Below are 17,474 nucleotides of genomic sequence, written 5' to 3' on the forward strand. Positions count from 1 at the left end.
CTGGATGTTGACTATGACCAAAGTTGACTGTCACACCCCCAAACCGGAACGGCGGAAATGTTTGGAGGTGGAGGACGTCATGTTGTAGTATCATAACAATTGCATCATAGTAATCAAATTAAACAAAACCATTACATTGAATAAGTAGAATATTTACATCTGTTTGATATATAGATTGTATACATCACAAGTGTAGCAAAATATAAAAGACATGACTCTATACATTCCGTCTTCTCAAAAGCTGCGGGGGTACCTGTCTACTGATTTCCTGAGAATACAAGTGGTTTTGAAAAGAGAGGATCAGCATAAAAGTTGGTGAGTTCATAAGCATATTTTTGTAATGAAAAACTTGTAAATGAATCAATGAAAATGTTTGTATGTTTCCAAGAAATCCAATATTTTCTAACATATGAGTTTGTTACAATGTTCCATAAAGTATTAGTTCGAATGTCTATGTATCTTCAGATGAATTGTATAATATTGTTTTGAATGTAAAATCCCTTTTTATAATCACCAGTATGAATAAAATGTTCTTTTTGAAAACAATGGTTACCACCAATATGTATAGAATGTTCTGTTTTGTTACTTGAAATGAAACCATGTATTTTCCGTACTTATGTTAAATAAGCATTGTTCATGTAAAGTATATCACTACGTAAAATATATCGTTGTTATCTACTTGCGAGTTTTATGACCATACTAACTGACACGACGTGAATCGGACGCCAATATCCTTTATGACTTTGTCACCCGTAGACCTACCGGTCCTACTGTAGTTAACAGCAAGGTGCGGGATTGTCAGTCCCGTATAGATCTATACACAAACTCACGCTCTCCCTAGAGGAGACTCTGGTTCATAAGGGTAGTCTTCCACTAGTACATGTAATTGTACCCAAAGACGTGTCTCTCAAACTAGATTAACGACTTTACAAGTAATAATACGGGAAACCCTTTTTATAAATAACGGATAAGTTTATAAAAGATAAGTTTGTAAAACCGTTTAATTAATTCCCAAACTATACCTATTATAGTTTGTATGTTTGTATATGTATAACCATGTATTGAATTCCCAAACTATACCTATTATAGTTTGTATGCCTGTATATGTATAACCATGTAATGAATTCCCAAACTATACCTATTATAGTTTGTATACTTGTATATGTATAACCATGTATTGAATTCCCAAACTATACCTATTATAGTTTGTATGCTTGTATATGTATAACCATGTATTGAATTCCCAAACTTTACCTATTATAGTTTGTATGCTTGTATATGTATAACCATGTATTGAATTCCCAAACTATACCTATTATAGTTTGTATGCTTGTATATGTATAACCATGTATTGAATTCCCAAACTATATCTATTATAGTTTGTATGCTTATTATGTACTTTGATTTATGTATTGATCTAAAAAACTATGTAATTATGCTTGTAAGTTGAAAACGTCCCTTATGCTCAACATGTTACAAAATGGATTAAAATATCTAAATATTTTATAAAACATTGAAGGTCTTTTAGTTGTATCATTTGCATAAGTTTTAAATTCGTTGAAATCCTTTTGTGTAAGTTCACAAAAATCATTTGTGTTTGGCTTGTATTCCCCCCTGAAAACTTTAAAAATAGTAAAAGTATAGGGGTATGAACTCACCTGATTGTGAGTGACTTGGATGAATAACAAAGATAAGATGCTTGGTATGCTAAGTGAAGTCACGAGCATAGTACGGACCTATTAAGCACATATTAACATGTATAGGCCTACAATTAGTGTCTAAAACCACTAACAATCATAGGAAACACCCATAGGATGTAGGAAACACTCACAATGAAGTGTTAGAATCAAGAATGAGGGACAGAAAGGAGTTTACGGCCAACCACCATGGGTTTACGACCCATGATGTGTTCACGGCCCATGAACACATGAAGGGTTTACGGCCCACTCATGAACATTTGAAGGGTTTACGGCCCATCTATGAAGGGTTCGCGGCCCATGATGTGTTTACGGCCTATGAACACATGAAGGGTTTACGGCCCACTCATGAACATTTGAAGGGTTTACGGCCCATCTATAAAGGGTTCACGGCCCTATGAAGGGTTCACGGCCGTGAACACTTGAAGATTATGAAGATGGTAAGAAAGTGATGAATCATCCATTATCATGAAGCATTCTACATGGAGAAGATGAATAACAAGAGAAACGGGATGGATTACTTACGTTTATGGGGTGAAAAGAAGGCTTTTGTTGGATGAAACTTGAGAGGGTCTTGAGGAGTTTTTGGCCAGAAAAGTGTAAATGAGGGTAGGAATCACGTATTTATAGGTTGGGTGCATGGTCGGTGGTGGGGGCCACCTGTCACCAACCGTAAACAGGCTTATGGCCGTGAATGGGTTTACGGCCGTAAATGGGTTTACGGCCGAGAACTCCAGTCGGGCCGGTTTTCGCTGATTTTCTAAGTCACTCGGGTTTTCGCGCGATTTTGGTTTTGACTCACATAAATTTTTAATTATATAACCTAAATGATTTTTCCAAATCATAAGAATTTGACGGAACTAAATAAAAATTCAAATTTTATTAAAGGAATCGGGCTACATTAACGGAAAAAGATTCAGGTTGTCACATTGACTTTGACTTTGACTTTGACCTGGACTTCAGTTGAACCTTGTAAAGGAGGGTTGTGGGTATGGATTAGTAATCAAGTAGGGTTGTTGTGTAGGTATTGAGGAGTTGAGACGAGAGGATTTCCGTACCAAGGATTGTACAGACACTACGCGACATCGAGGTGAGTTACCATTCAGTAGCTGTGGGTCTACGGCCACAATGCCGGCCCACCAGTAGGAGTGTACGTTAGACAATTGTCTTTGTGATGATTGTATGTGTTTACTACTACTTGATATGTTTAGTTGTTAGCATGTTATGATGTTATGTGATCGTAGCAGTAGGGGGAGATAGTCCCCAAGTTACCGGCCGATAGGGCCGAAGGGGTAGTTTAGTACCCAACTATGCTAGACAGATAATGATTATATGATAATATGTGGTAGTAGTAAGGGGTGAGATAATCCCCTGAGACCGGTCGAGAGGACCGAAGGGGTAGGCCAGCACCCAGATATGCTAGGCAAGGTCACCGGTCGAGAGGACCGAAGGGGTAAGTCGGGCACCTAGATATGTCTGGCAGTATGTATGTCATGTGATTGTATGGTATGTGGTATGATGGGGGAACTCACTAAGCTTCGTGCTTATAGTTTTCAGTTTTGTTTCAGGTACCTCTTCAGCGAAGGGGAAGGAGCCGGCGCGGTAGTGGCACATCACACACACGCGGGATTTCCGCATTATGAGATTTCTTGGGATTGTACTCTGACATTGTTACTATTTTTATGATATGATTTTGAGACATGAGATTATGGTCTTATGAAATGATATGACTCAATTATGTTTTCTTGTAAATGTTTTCTAAATTCTTATATCAAAAATGAAATTTTTGGTCTTGAAATTTGGGATGTTACATATGTATTCCTCTAAAGCCAAAAATCATGCACTATGTGTTCCTATAAGCTGTAGACGATTTTGTGTCTCCAAACCTCTCTTTCAAGTTCCTCCTCTTGTTCTTGGTTTGTTATAAGACATTTGAGGCATCACACTTGAGGTGCTAGGCTCTTGAAAGACCGATTCCTACAAGCTACAACAAAGAGGTAATCTTCTAACTTACTTTTATGATTCATATGTCAAATTGTATGCTAGTTGTAGGTTTCAAGCTTTGGAAATTTTTGTTGCATGTATAACTAGAGAAAACTTAGATCCAAAGCTATTAGGGTTGTATGTGCACTATAGGAGTGTTCTAGTACACAAAACCCAACAGTTGTTCGATGATCAGTTTTCAATAGACTTAGTTCCTATTCCCCCGTGAGGGAATATGGTTATAGTGGGTATGGATTGGTTAAGCCCCAATGGAGCAGTGATCGACTGCGAGTAGCAGCTAGTGAGGGTTCAGACTCCTAGTGGGGGAGGGTTAGTGATCCAGAGCGAGAGGCCACAACGCGGACCGATCCTATGTTCACCAGCAAGGGTGAGGCGTTACCTTCAGTAGGGTTGCGCAGGTTGCATCACTTACGTTATGGATACCCGGGATAAGGGTAAGGCGACAGTGGATGATGTACCAGTCATGCGAGAGTACTCTGATGTATTCCTGTAGGATTTGTTTGGGATAACTCAGGAGAGGCAGGTCAAATTCAAGATTGACCTAGTCCCTGGTGCGGCTCCGATATCCAAGGCACCATATCGGTTGGCTCCTCCTGAGATGTAGGAGTTGTCTACGCAGCTGCAAGAGCTGTTAGACAAGGGATTTATCAGACCAAGTAGTTTACCATGGAGAGCCCCGATCCTGTTTGTGAAGAAGAAGGATGGGTCGTATCGGATGTGCATAGACTACCGGGAGCTGAATAAGGTAACAGTGAAGAACCGTTATCCCCTCCCGAAGATTGATGATTTGTTTGACCACTTATAGGGTGCATCTTGGTTTTCCAAGATTGATCTGCGATCGGGTTATCACCAAATGCGAGTCAGATAGGAGGATTTGTAGAAGACGGCTTTCAAGACTCGCTATGGTCATTATGAGTTTGTGGTGATGCTGTTTGGGCTCACCAATGCTCCAGCCGCGTTCATGGACCTCATGAACCGAGTGTGCAGACCGATGTTGGATCAGTCTGTGATCGTTTTCATTGATGATATCTTGGTTTACTCCAAGACTCAGGAGCTGCATGAGGAGCACCTGAGGGAGGTGCTGGGGACACTGAGGAGGGAGAGACTTTTCGCAAAGTTCTCCAAATGTGAGTTCTGGTTGCGCGAGGTGCAGTTTATGGGGCACCTTGTCAACTAGAAGGGTATTCTGGTCGATCCGGCCAAGATAGAGGTCGTGATGCAGTGGGAGGTTCCGAGGTTTCCAACTGAGATTCGGAGTTTTCATGGTCTAGCAGGTTATTACCAGTGATTCATCCAGGACTTCTCCAAGATCGATGTTCCTTTGACCTGACTGACCTAGAAGTCAGTGACATTCTGTTGGGGGCCCGAGCAGCAGACGTCCTTCGAGACTCTTAGACAGCGGTTAAGCATGGCACCGATTTTGACTCTGCCCAAGGGAGTTGATGACTTCGTGGTTTATTGTGATGCGTCGATTACGGGCATGGGTGCAGTTTTGATGCAGCGGGGTCATGTGATAGCTTACGCATCTAGGCAGTTGAAGCCTCACGAGGCTAACTATCCGACGCAAGACTTAGAGCTGGGGGTTGTGGTTTTCGCCCTCAAGATTTGGCGGCATTACCTCTACTAAGTCTGTTGTACCATTTGATGGGTTTTGATATACTACAACAACCTATGGTGCATACACAACCCTAAAAGCTTTGGATCTATGTTTTCTCTAATTATACATGTAATATTGCTTCCAAAGCATTAAGCCTACAACTAGCATGCAAATGGCATAATAAACATAAAAGAGAGTTATAGAATTACCTCTTTGTTGTAGCTTGTAGAACTTGTTGAGTTTGGCCTTTAAGAACTTATTGCCCTAAGTATTGCACCTCAAATGGAATCACAACACACCTTTGGACAAAAGATGACTTTTGAGAGAATATTCTTGCACCTAAAATCGGCTCATGGAACTCCAAGGATCACTAGTGTGCCATTTTGGATGCTAAGGGGTTTCTTATATAGTGTGGCAAGATTAGGGTTACATCCATGTAAACCCTAATGCCCATGACCTTTCATATTACCTAGGATCCATGGGTTAAACCTCCATGGACTATCCATGGACTATAATATTGGTTTAGCCCATCCTAAATAACAATTGGCCCACTTTATAAGAATCATTGATTTACCAAATCAATCCCCATATATTTAATTAGTCTCTTTTGATCACAAAATTAATTCCAAATTAATTCTTGATCAATACTAATTAAATCATATGATTTCATATTAATATATTAGAACTTATAATATATTAACAAATCATAAATAACCTCTTCTCAAAAGTCCATCCTATCAAATTGCCCTGGTGATATGCAACCCAAATGGACCATGCTACTCTCGGGTCAAGTACATACCAAATATAGTTATGGGCTTAGACACCTAATCCAACAGTCTCCCACTTGGATAAGTCTAATAACTATTATTGCAAGTATGACTCCACAACCCGACTAGCAACCGTAGCTCTTAAAAGCCGTTGTCGAACTCTGACCTAGTCAATGACGCGTCCATTAGATAAGGGATCATATATTCCTCCATTCTAGATATCATATGGACATGAGACATGGATTTTAATCATTCTCTCTGTCCATCTGTTGTTTCCCGATTTTCGATTTATGACGACTAACTAATTGAACAAATCAAATCAGTCCAGGCTTGGCCAAGCGCTTAGGGTTGTCATCACTAAATCATCGAGGGGCCCACAAATATCGCTTTTATCCCTCTAAGGGTAAAAGGAATGGATTAACTTCGACTCAAATGCTCGCTTGTACTTACTCATCAAATCACACACAATAATATGTTTTATAACACTTTTATCCCACAAATATCGCTTTTATCCCTCTAAGGGTAAAAGGAATGGATTAACTTCGACTCAAATGCTCGCTTGTACTTACTCATCAAATCACACACAATAATATGTTTTATAACACCAAGTTACTGGTGCGTTTACATATGTCAATGTGCAACCGACTTGTAAATTACAACTCACATGTCTTGGTTTCAAGAATATAAGATATTATCGTCTCATGATCACTCGTGATAAAATCCATGACGTGATACAAATGAGTGTGGGTTGAATCCAATACTCAAATCTTATTACAGGAGTACTCATGAATACTGCAGCAAACTTGTGCTATGTCTAACACCTTAGACAATCCTACATACCCATTCATGACAGTCTTGCCTCAATACCTACTTCCAAAGTATGATCGACTGTGGATGGTTTGAATAACCTAGTTATTCGGGAAGTCAAAACATGCAAAGTGAAACACAAGAATAATACAAATCCTATATGGCCCCAAAACTTTTGAGAGTAAATAAAACACCTTTTATCTAATCGCCATTTTGATTACTCATTATTCATTATATAATGTTTCGAATAATCAACTTAATACTTGAATTAAAACAATAATTATCCCATGCTCCAAGCATGCACACTATGTTTGCCTATGGTCCTTTCTTTGTGAAATAGATCAATTGACAACATTTAAATGATGCTCATTTCACAATTCAAATCCTTATGATAAATGTAAGAATGCCAAATTCTTGCCATTTACTGAAATCTGTTAGATTCTAAACTTATATGCAATGATCCTCTTGTAATGACTATGCACAAAAGTCATAGAGACTTGGCAACATACATTACAAAGTATTCCAATGGAGATCAATTCCATGGAAACGAAGTATCACATTCAAAGTACATTCCTTTGAACATCCTTCTTGCATTAAGTTTTCTAATCTTACAAAGATTGAAAGAGTAACTTCCACTTATGGAAACATTTCCATATTCCCATTTTGACTATCACTCTTGAACAAGAGTTACCTATTCTCAGAGTATGTTAATATGGTCCTTTACAATATACTTCCAATTGTCCATAAGGAACCCATCTTTGGTGAACCTCGGATTGTCCTCGACAATTGCTTAACCATTTTGGTCATATCTCGTTCTAGTCCTTTTTCCCTCTTAATGCCCTAGGCATTTAGAAACATTAGAACACGAGAATATTATAGCATATGTAATCCATCCTATACCCGAAGCATATGGGACACGGTTCATAATGTCTTACATAAAGACATGATACTTGATCAGTCTTTTGCTATAATGTTTCTATTTGCCATGTTCTCACAATTCGAACTATGAAGATGGATGTCGTAATCTTAATCGAATTTGAGAACGCAATTAACATTTCCAACATAGCATTCATATATATCCTTGACTAAATTTTATTAAAAATCTCAATCTAAGCTTTTAGATTTGAAATGAAGTATGAATTCCTCTCCCTTAATTATAGCAAAACAACTTTTCAACCCTGCAACTTTGCGAATTGAAACCTTTTTTTTTCTATAATTAACATTCCTAACTTGCAACACTTACCATAATAATTATGCTCCAACTAGCATAGAAATTATTATATTACTAGCATAACACTTATGCTCCCACTAGCTTTGACATGTACCCAGAAATCAGTTGGACTTCTAGAAATCAATACTTATTGACTTTCTTACCAAAGTTCAGATTTCTGATACGAGATGCTTCGATAAGACTTTATCTAGGCTTCTCAAACTCATACACATTTCCTTAGATAGCTCACATGTGTGTCTAAACAATTCAAAACTTACGACAATAAGTTCCAAATGTTTAGACCCTTTTTCCATTTCTCACAATTCAAACTATGAAGAGGGATGTCGTAATCATAATCGAATTTGAGAATGCAAAATATCACAATTGCTAACTATTAAAATCTACTTAGTGAAAGCGTTTCCTCACAATCATTTTCATGAATTGGAGAGAAACCTTATGACACTTAGATTTTATGGTATATGTGTTCCTATCCATGTGAATTTGTCATAACCATAATTACAAGACAATGTTAGTGACAAATCCAAACTCATATAGACTGAACTTGTTCAATCTTAATTTCTTGCCACCTGGCAGCACAAGGGCCTACCATTGCTTCCTAGGTTGTTATGCAAACAATTGAGCACTCATAGAACTAACATGCATGGTCAATTTTAACTGGAATGGGCACAGAAACAAGAATATGTCAACACGATAGGTTACAAACCTCAAGTCATGTGCTAGTGATTAACAATAAGTTTACGCTTGATTAGTTCTTGAAACTTTTCAAGACCTTTAAGACTCCCACTAACCTCTTGACATATAAGATTCTCTTTGTCAAGAAACATTACTTGAAAAACAAATATTCAAGAGTTAGTGCGGTTTCTTATCAAGACAAACACTTCACACAATTGGTCTTAGTTGGTCTTTGTCTTATCCAAAACATCACAACTTACTAATTTCAAATGTACAAGAGTAGAAAACATTTTACTCTACATTTGATAAGTGTTATAAACCTTTCTTAAGATTATGTCACTCGAGGCTCGATCTTGGAGTGTTACTCTAAGATTCGATTTTGGAATGAAGTATGATTCACCTTTTTGATTTAACCATTTCAATAATTCACGATTCCTCTTCTTAGCCATACAAATGCAGTAAGATGTCCTTAGAGGATCAATTATGACATGGTTTTCATAATCATTAAGATGATCATAAAACACGATACTAAGTACTCTCCCATATTTTCAGATTAGAGAAACTTCTATCTTTCTGCCTAATTTGATTCTTCTCATTCGGTCTGTCATACATTGAACCTTTCCCAATGATTCAGAATTATACTTAAACTTGTAAGCATAACCATATTTACTAAACTTTAGTAAATCATGATGAATGGTCTTATCGTTCTTTGTGGTGGACCTGACCAACACACAACCAAGTGTACCTGATCCCCTAGTCCTTTACTTGACTCACATATACATGTGAACAAGGAATTAGTCTTAATTTCTCAAAGACAAAAATTCTCATTCATCATACAAAACAAGTTGCATGATTCCAAGTTTCTGTCCAATTGAAACTTGGGTGATGAGAATCTTACCTTATTTGGCCAATTTTGACACTTCCATAGACGATAGAATCAAATCCATTTTTCCAATATTGCTAGAAACATACAAACATCAATTTTTCGTAAATGCCATTGTAAGGAGATATAAGATAAGATAAAATCAACAAAAAATTAATTTATTTATAAAATGCGGAAAAAACTTTTCCTTACAATGCAATTACATATGAAAACTATGTTACAAACTATTTCGTAAGCAATCTATCATAACTCCTAAGTAGCAGCTCAAAAATCCGATCCGCGACCAAATTCAGCTTGCTCTTCCTTTAAGCTTCCTTTCCTTTCTTTGATCCTACAAAACATCAAAATGCAATTACATTACATCATGTATTAAGAATCTCCAAATAGGAACTTAATAGAGTTAGATAGTGGACTTACCTGAAGCAGAACCATACAATCTGACTAAAGTTCTCAGGTAGTCAGGGCAGCTTCGATTCCAATGTCCCTTTCCTTGGCAATAGAAACAACCAGGTTCATTGGGAGTGACATATGGAACAATCTCAGATTTGGCCTTTCCCTTATCATCAAAACTTTTGATCATGGCCAATTCCTTTCCTTTAGGAGAAGGAATCATTTCTGGGATATCCATGTCATTGCCTATGTCAGCTTGAGAGGTAGATCTTCCAGTCAAATTTTCTTGCCATTGCGCCGAATCATTGTTGATTCAGCAGCAATCAGCAAATAAGTAAGATCAATAAGGGTCATGTCGTGATCTGTGACATGCTAGTCTTTAACAAACTCACTATATGACTCGAGAAGTGACTGAAGAACCCAGTCAATAGCCAACTTCCTTGGGAACACGACACCCAACATTCTCAGCCTGTCAATGTGTGACTTCATATCCAAGACATGTGCACACACAGACTTTCCATCCTTGTGTTTGCTATCCAATAGGGATTGAGTGATCTTGAACTTTTCAAGTCTTCGAACTTGTGGGTTAGGGAGAATAATTGGAGGAGGTGGAGAAAGTGAAGCATGATATTGTGGAACATCATCTTCATGTGGAAAGGTTGTTCCAAAAGATTTGGGAAGACCATAGTTGTCTGAACAAGACATCTACAAGGGAGGAATTTAAGTTTGTTGATTTAAGTCCTTAATATAACAACCAAATGAAATATTAAGGCTAGGACCCAACACAATATTCTACAATTCGGAAGAGCGATGCCGTAATCCAATTGCAGAATATTTGAAGGTAGGTAAATAAGGATTAACCAATTTCCACCATGAAAAACGAAATTGACCATTAGGTTTTAAATGGATTTAAATTCCTAGATCCTTTGAGATTCATTGAACTTTTCGATGGCATGTTTAAATCTCGATTGTTCCCTTCAAGTTTGTGACTGGGATGCCGAGGATCACAAACAAGGTGTGAATAACCATGAAAATGTGCTTGGTACTCTTAATGTTACAAACCACCTAATCAATGTGCCGGTTAACCACACACGCTCTATTGATCTATGATTAACATTAAGCGACCCTTTGCCACGCACTGTCAGTCCCAGATTAGTGTGCCGGTTAACCACACACGCTCCACTAACGACTTAACAAGGTGCAAAGTGCAAGTTCATGGAATAGCACCATATTCACATTTTTCCTAAAGTAACTAAGATTGAGAATTTAATAAAAGTTTAGTTACTTTATAATTTTCATTATACTTTTAATGAGAATTAATGTCCTGTCAAACCCGTTCGGCTAACGACCCTCCTGATGGGTTTTGCGCATTCTAACACTCCTAAGTGTACATGCAACCCTAAATACCTTGGATCTATGTTTTCTCTATTATACATGCAATTATGAACTTTCCAAGGCATTACCCTATCTAGCATACAATACTTGATACTTGGGTAATCAAATGGATAGAATACATACCTTTGTTTGATGTAGCTTGTCTCCATGAAGCTTGAGTGCCTAGTGCCCCAAGTGTGACACCTCAAATGGTTCACACAACACCAAATGCACATGGAATGACTTGAGAGAAATGGAACACTCCTTGAAATCGTCTAGCCCTCATATTCACACATTAGTGCACGATTTCTTGAGCCATGGGATTCTTTTATATGGTGGCTATTAGGGTTACACCATGTAACTCATAACTTTACCCATTCCTTATGCTCCATGGATTTTAAGCTCCATGGAGTATCCATGGGTCACCCCATGGACTTAGTCCAACATAAGGAATCTTGGATCACAAGCCCACATATATAAGAATGAATGATTTACACAATCAACCCATATATTTAATTAGTCTCCTTTTGATCACTTAATTAATTCCAAATTAATTCTTGATCAATACTATAAATTAAATAACCTTATTAATATATTAGAACTTATAATATATTAACCAACCTTAAGTGTTATTTCTCTCATTATAGTCTATCCAAATGCATGATGCCATGCAACCCAAATGGACCATGCCGGGTCGGGTCAAGTCTTACCAATTATAGTTATGGACTTAGACATTAATCCAACAGTCTCCCACTTGGATAAGTCTAAAACTATTATTGCGTATGACTTCAGGAACCGATCAGCAATCGTAGCTCTCAAAAGCTTCTATCGAACTCTGACCTTGTCGATGAACTCTGACCTTTGTCAATGACTTGTCCATTAGATAATGGATCATATATTCCTCCATTCTAGATATCATATGGACTGAGACATGGATTATCAATCATTCTCTCTGTCCATTTGTTGTTTCCCGATTTCCGATTCATGATGACTGACTGATTGAACAAATCAAATCAGTCCTGGCTTGGCCAAGCACTCACATGTATCATCTTTAAATCATCGAGGGGCCCACAGATATCGCTTTTATCCCGAAGGTAAAAGGAATGGATAAAGTTCGACTCATATGGCTTGTTCTACTACTTGTTGAATCATACACAAAGGCACGTTTTATAACATCGAGTTACCGAATGCGTTTTCGTGCAATCAATGTACAACCAACTCATAGTAACAACTCATATCTCTAGGTTTGAAGAATATAAGATATTATCGTCTCATGATCACTCGTGATAAAATCCATGAAGTGATTCAAATGAGCGCGGGTTGAATCTAATACTCAGAACTTATGAGCACTCATGAGTGTTGTAGCACCACTTTGTCCACCAACTTGGACCTCTACAAACCAACCCATGACAGTCTTGATTCATGTCTACTTCCAACATATGACCGACTGTGGATGGTTTGAATAACTTAATGATTCAGGAAGAGCGACTTAGTTATTCTGGAAGTCAAAACATGCAAAGTGAAACACAAGAATAAATGAATCAAATATGGTATCAAACCCTACGAATATAAATAAACACTTTTATTTATCACCATACTGATTACTCATTATTCATTGTTTCGGTTTTATCAACTTTATACTTGAATTAAAAACACTAGTTGTCCCATGCTCCAAGCATGTACACTATGTTTTTCTTAAACAATAGCTTTGCCATACACCAAGTATGCACTCTATGTTTGTCTATGATCCTTATTTTGTGAAATAAACCAATTGAACATAATTTCAATGATTCTAATTTCACACTCCCAAATCCTTATCGAAAAATGTGAGAATTTCAAATTCCTATCATTTATCGAAATCTGTTTAGATTTTAAACTTATATGCACTGACCCTCCTGTAATGAATATGTACAAAGTCACAAAGACTTGTCAACAGTCATTATAAGGTATTCCAATGGAGATCAACTCCATGGAAACTAAGTCTCATATTTAAAGTACATTGCTTTGGACATGCTTCTTGCATTAATTTTTCTAATCTTACACAGATAACTTCCACCTATGGAGACAACTCCATATTCTCATTTTGACTATCACTTCTGAATAAGAGATGCCTCTTTTCAGAATATGTCAATATGGTCCTTCCAAAATTAGCACTATACTTCCAACTGTCCCTGAGCAACCAATCTTTGGTAAACCTCAGATTGTCCTCGACAATTGCTTAATCATTTTAGTCATATCCAATTTTAGACCTTTTCCCTTCTTAATGCCTCTGGGCATTTGGAAAAATTTAGAAATAACAAATATTATAGCACATGCAATCGATCCTGTACCCAAAGCAAATGGTACACGATTCATGATGTCTCACATAAAGACAAGATTATAGACCAGTCTTTTGCTACAATATTTTTATTTGCCACGTTTTCAAAATTTGACTATGAAGAGGGATGCCGTAATCATAATCGAATTTTGAGAACGCAATATATAGAATTTCCTTAAGTTGAACCAATCCAACATGAAATTCATATATATATTCTTGACTAAAGATGATTAGAATTTCCTTAAGTTGAACCAATCCAACATGAAATTCATATATATATTCTTGACTAAAGATGATTAAGGTCTCAATCTAAGCCTTTAGAACTGAAATGAAGTATATCCTCTCCCTTAATTATAGCAAAACAACTTTTTCAATCCCTGCAGCCTCACGAATTGAAACTTTTGTTTTCTATAATTAACATTGCTAACTTGCAACACTAACAATAATTATCATGCTCCCACTAACATGATGATTATTAGCATAACACTTATGCTCCCACTAGCTTAGACATGTACTCAGAAATCAGCTGGACTTCTAGAAATCAATACTTTATTGACTTTCTTACCAAAGTTCAGATTTCTGATACGAGATGCTTTGATAAAACTTTATCAAAATCATACACCTTTCCTTAGATAGCATGCATGTGTGTCTAAACAATTTCAGAACTATGAAAAGGGATGTCGTAATCATAGTCTCAATTGTTTAGACCTTTTTCCATCTGCTTCAAATCTACTTGGTGGAAGTGTTTCCTCACCATCATTTTCATGAATCGGAGAGAAACCTTATGACCCTTAGATTTTATGGTGTATGTGTTCTTATCCATGTGAATCGTCAAAACCATAGTCACAAGACAAGGATAATGACAAATCCAAACTCATATGGACTGAACTTATGCAATCTTAACTTCTTGCCACCTGGCAGTACAGGGCCTGCCATTGCTTCCAAGTTGTTATGCAACCAATTGAGAACTTTCAGAACTCCTATGCAAAGCCAACTTTAACTGGAATGGGCACAGAATATGTCAACATGATAGGTTATAAACCTCAAGTCGTGTGCTAGTGAAGAACCTCAGGTTTTATTCTTGATTAGTTCTTGAAATTCTTTTTAGGATCTTTAAGACTCCCACTATCCTCTTGACATATAAGACTATCTTGCCAAATATTCAAGAGATAGTGCGGATTCTTTATCAAGACAAACACTTCACACAATTGGCCTTAGTTGGTCTTTGTTTTATCCAAAACATCACAACTTACCAATTTCAAATGTACAAGAGTAGGACACTTTTACTCTTACATTTGACAAGTGTTTTAAACCTTTCTTTAAGATATGTCACTCAAGTTACAATCTTGGAGTATGACTCTAAGAATTGTTTTGGAACGAAGTATGACTCATCTTCCTGATCTAACCATTTCAACAATTCATGACTCCTCTTCTTAGTCATAATAATGCACTAAGATGACCTTTAGAGGACCAATTGTGATGTGGTTCTTAAATCATTAATATGATCACAAAACATGATACTAAAGTACTCTCCCATCTTTTCAAATTTGAGAAAACTTTTATCTTTCTGCCTAATTTGATTCTTCTCATTCGTTCTGCCATACATTGAGACTTTTCCAATGTTTCAGAATTATACTTAAACTTGTAAGTATAACCATATTTACTAAAATTTAGTAAATCATGACGAATAGTCTTAACGAGCTTTGTGGTGGACTTGACCAGTGCACAAGAATGTGTACTCGATCCCTTTAGTCCTTAACTTGACTCACACATCCATGTGAACAAGTCTTAATTTTCCAATGCTTGAAAGTTCTCATTCATCATACTATTCAACTTGCATGATTCCAAGTTTCTATCCAACTAAAGCCTTGGGAATGAGAATATTTCCTTATTTGGTAAATTATGACACTACTACAAACGAAAGAATCAAGTCCATTTTTTTTTCAAATATTGCTATCAATGGAATCATATAAACAACCATTTTTCACAAATGCCACTTGTAAGGATATTTAAAATAAATATAAAATTAAAAACTTTTATTTTATTTCAAAACTTTGCGGAAAAAACTTATCCTTATAGTGCAAATGCATACGGAAAAACTTGTTGTTATCTATTCCTAAGCAATATATCATAACTCGTAAGTAACAGCTTCAAAATTCTGATGCGATCGAAATCCACCTACGCGATCAGAATCAGCATATACTTCCTTTAAGCTTTCTCTCTATTCTTTGATTCTTAAAACATCAACATGTGACCCAGTCACATCATGTAATGAGGATCTTAGAATAGAAACTTAACAGAGTTAGATAATGGGCTCTACCTGATGTAGAGTCAAACTTACTGACTTTAACATCCTTAGGTAAATTTGGCAGCTTTGCAATCAACGCCCCTTCCTTTGGCAAAATAAACATATGGACCCTTTGGTAATGGGACTATCTCAGACTTAGCCTTTCTCTTTACCATTTGGTCAACCGGGTTGACTATGGCCAATCCCTTTCCATTGGGAAGAGAATGCTTTTTCTGGATTTTCAGTGTCACCATTGTCACTGTCCATAAAGTTTTTTTGGAAGTTGATCTTCTAATCAAATTTGCTTTACTATCGTTCCAAATCATTGCTGATTCAGCAGCACCAAGCAAATAGATATGATCATTAAGGTTCATGTCATAGTCTGTTTCATAGTAGTCCCAAAGGAACTCACTATGTGACTTAGAAAGTGATTGAACATCCAACTTTCTCAAGACTTTGACACCCAACTCTCCCAGCTTGTCAATATGTGACTTCATCTCTAAGATGTGATCACACATAGACCTTGCTTGCCATTAGGGCTTGAGTGACCTTGAACTTGTGGGTTAGGGAGAATAATTGGAGGAGGTGGAGGAAGTAAAGTTCCAAGAGATTTGGGAAGATCTTAGATGTCTGAACTAGACATCTTTTGGGAGATATTCAAGATAGTTGATCTAAAGTCCTTAATATAACACCCAATATGAAATATTAAGGCTAGGATCCAACAACCTATTTATAACTGGAAGAGGGATGCCGTAATCCGAGTTATAAAATAGTTGAAGGTAGGTAAATGACGATTTACCAATTTCCACCATGAAAAACGAAATAATGTAATTAGGTTTTTAATTGGATTTGAAACTCCTAGATCTTTTGAGATTCATTGAACTTTTCAATGGCATGTTTCAATCTCGAGTGTGCCCTTCAGGTTTTGTGACTGGGATGCCGAAGATCACAAAACAAGGTGTGAAGTAACCATGCAAATATACTTGGTACCCTTAATATTTACCCCTCAATCGATGTGCCGGTTAACCACACGAGCTCCACCGATACTATGATAAATATTAAGTTACCCTTTGCCTACTTTGTTAAATCCAGGTTAGTGTGCCGGTTAACCACACACGCTCCACTAACGGTTTAAACAAAGTGCAAAGTGTAATTTCATGAATTAGCACCTTATTCACATTTTCCTACGTAACTAAGATTGGGAATTTATAAGTGTTTAGTTACTTAGTATTTATCATTAGTACTTTTAATGAAGGGAGAATTATAGTCCTTGTCCTACCCGTTCGGCTAACGACCCTCCACCAGTCAAGGAAGCGGTGGGTGAGAGTGGACACCCATTAAACTGCCATTTTATAGGCAGTAACCTTATACCCCCCTTATAGACCGGCTTCGTGAATGAGGCCTACTAACGGTAAGACTGACTTGCTCTTATACATATATTTATTATT

Source organism: Lactuca virosa, chromosome 9, assembly GCF_052849685.1.
Source record: "Lactuca virosa cultivar CGN04683 chromosome 9, Lactuca_virosa_CGN04683_v6, whole genome shotgun sequence".
NCBI classification, from domain to species: domain Eukaryota; kingdom Viridiplantae; phylum Streptophyta; class Magnoliopsida; order Asterales; family Asteraceae; genus Lactuca; species Lactuca virosa.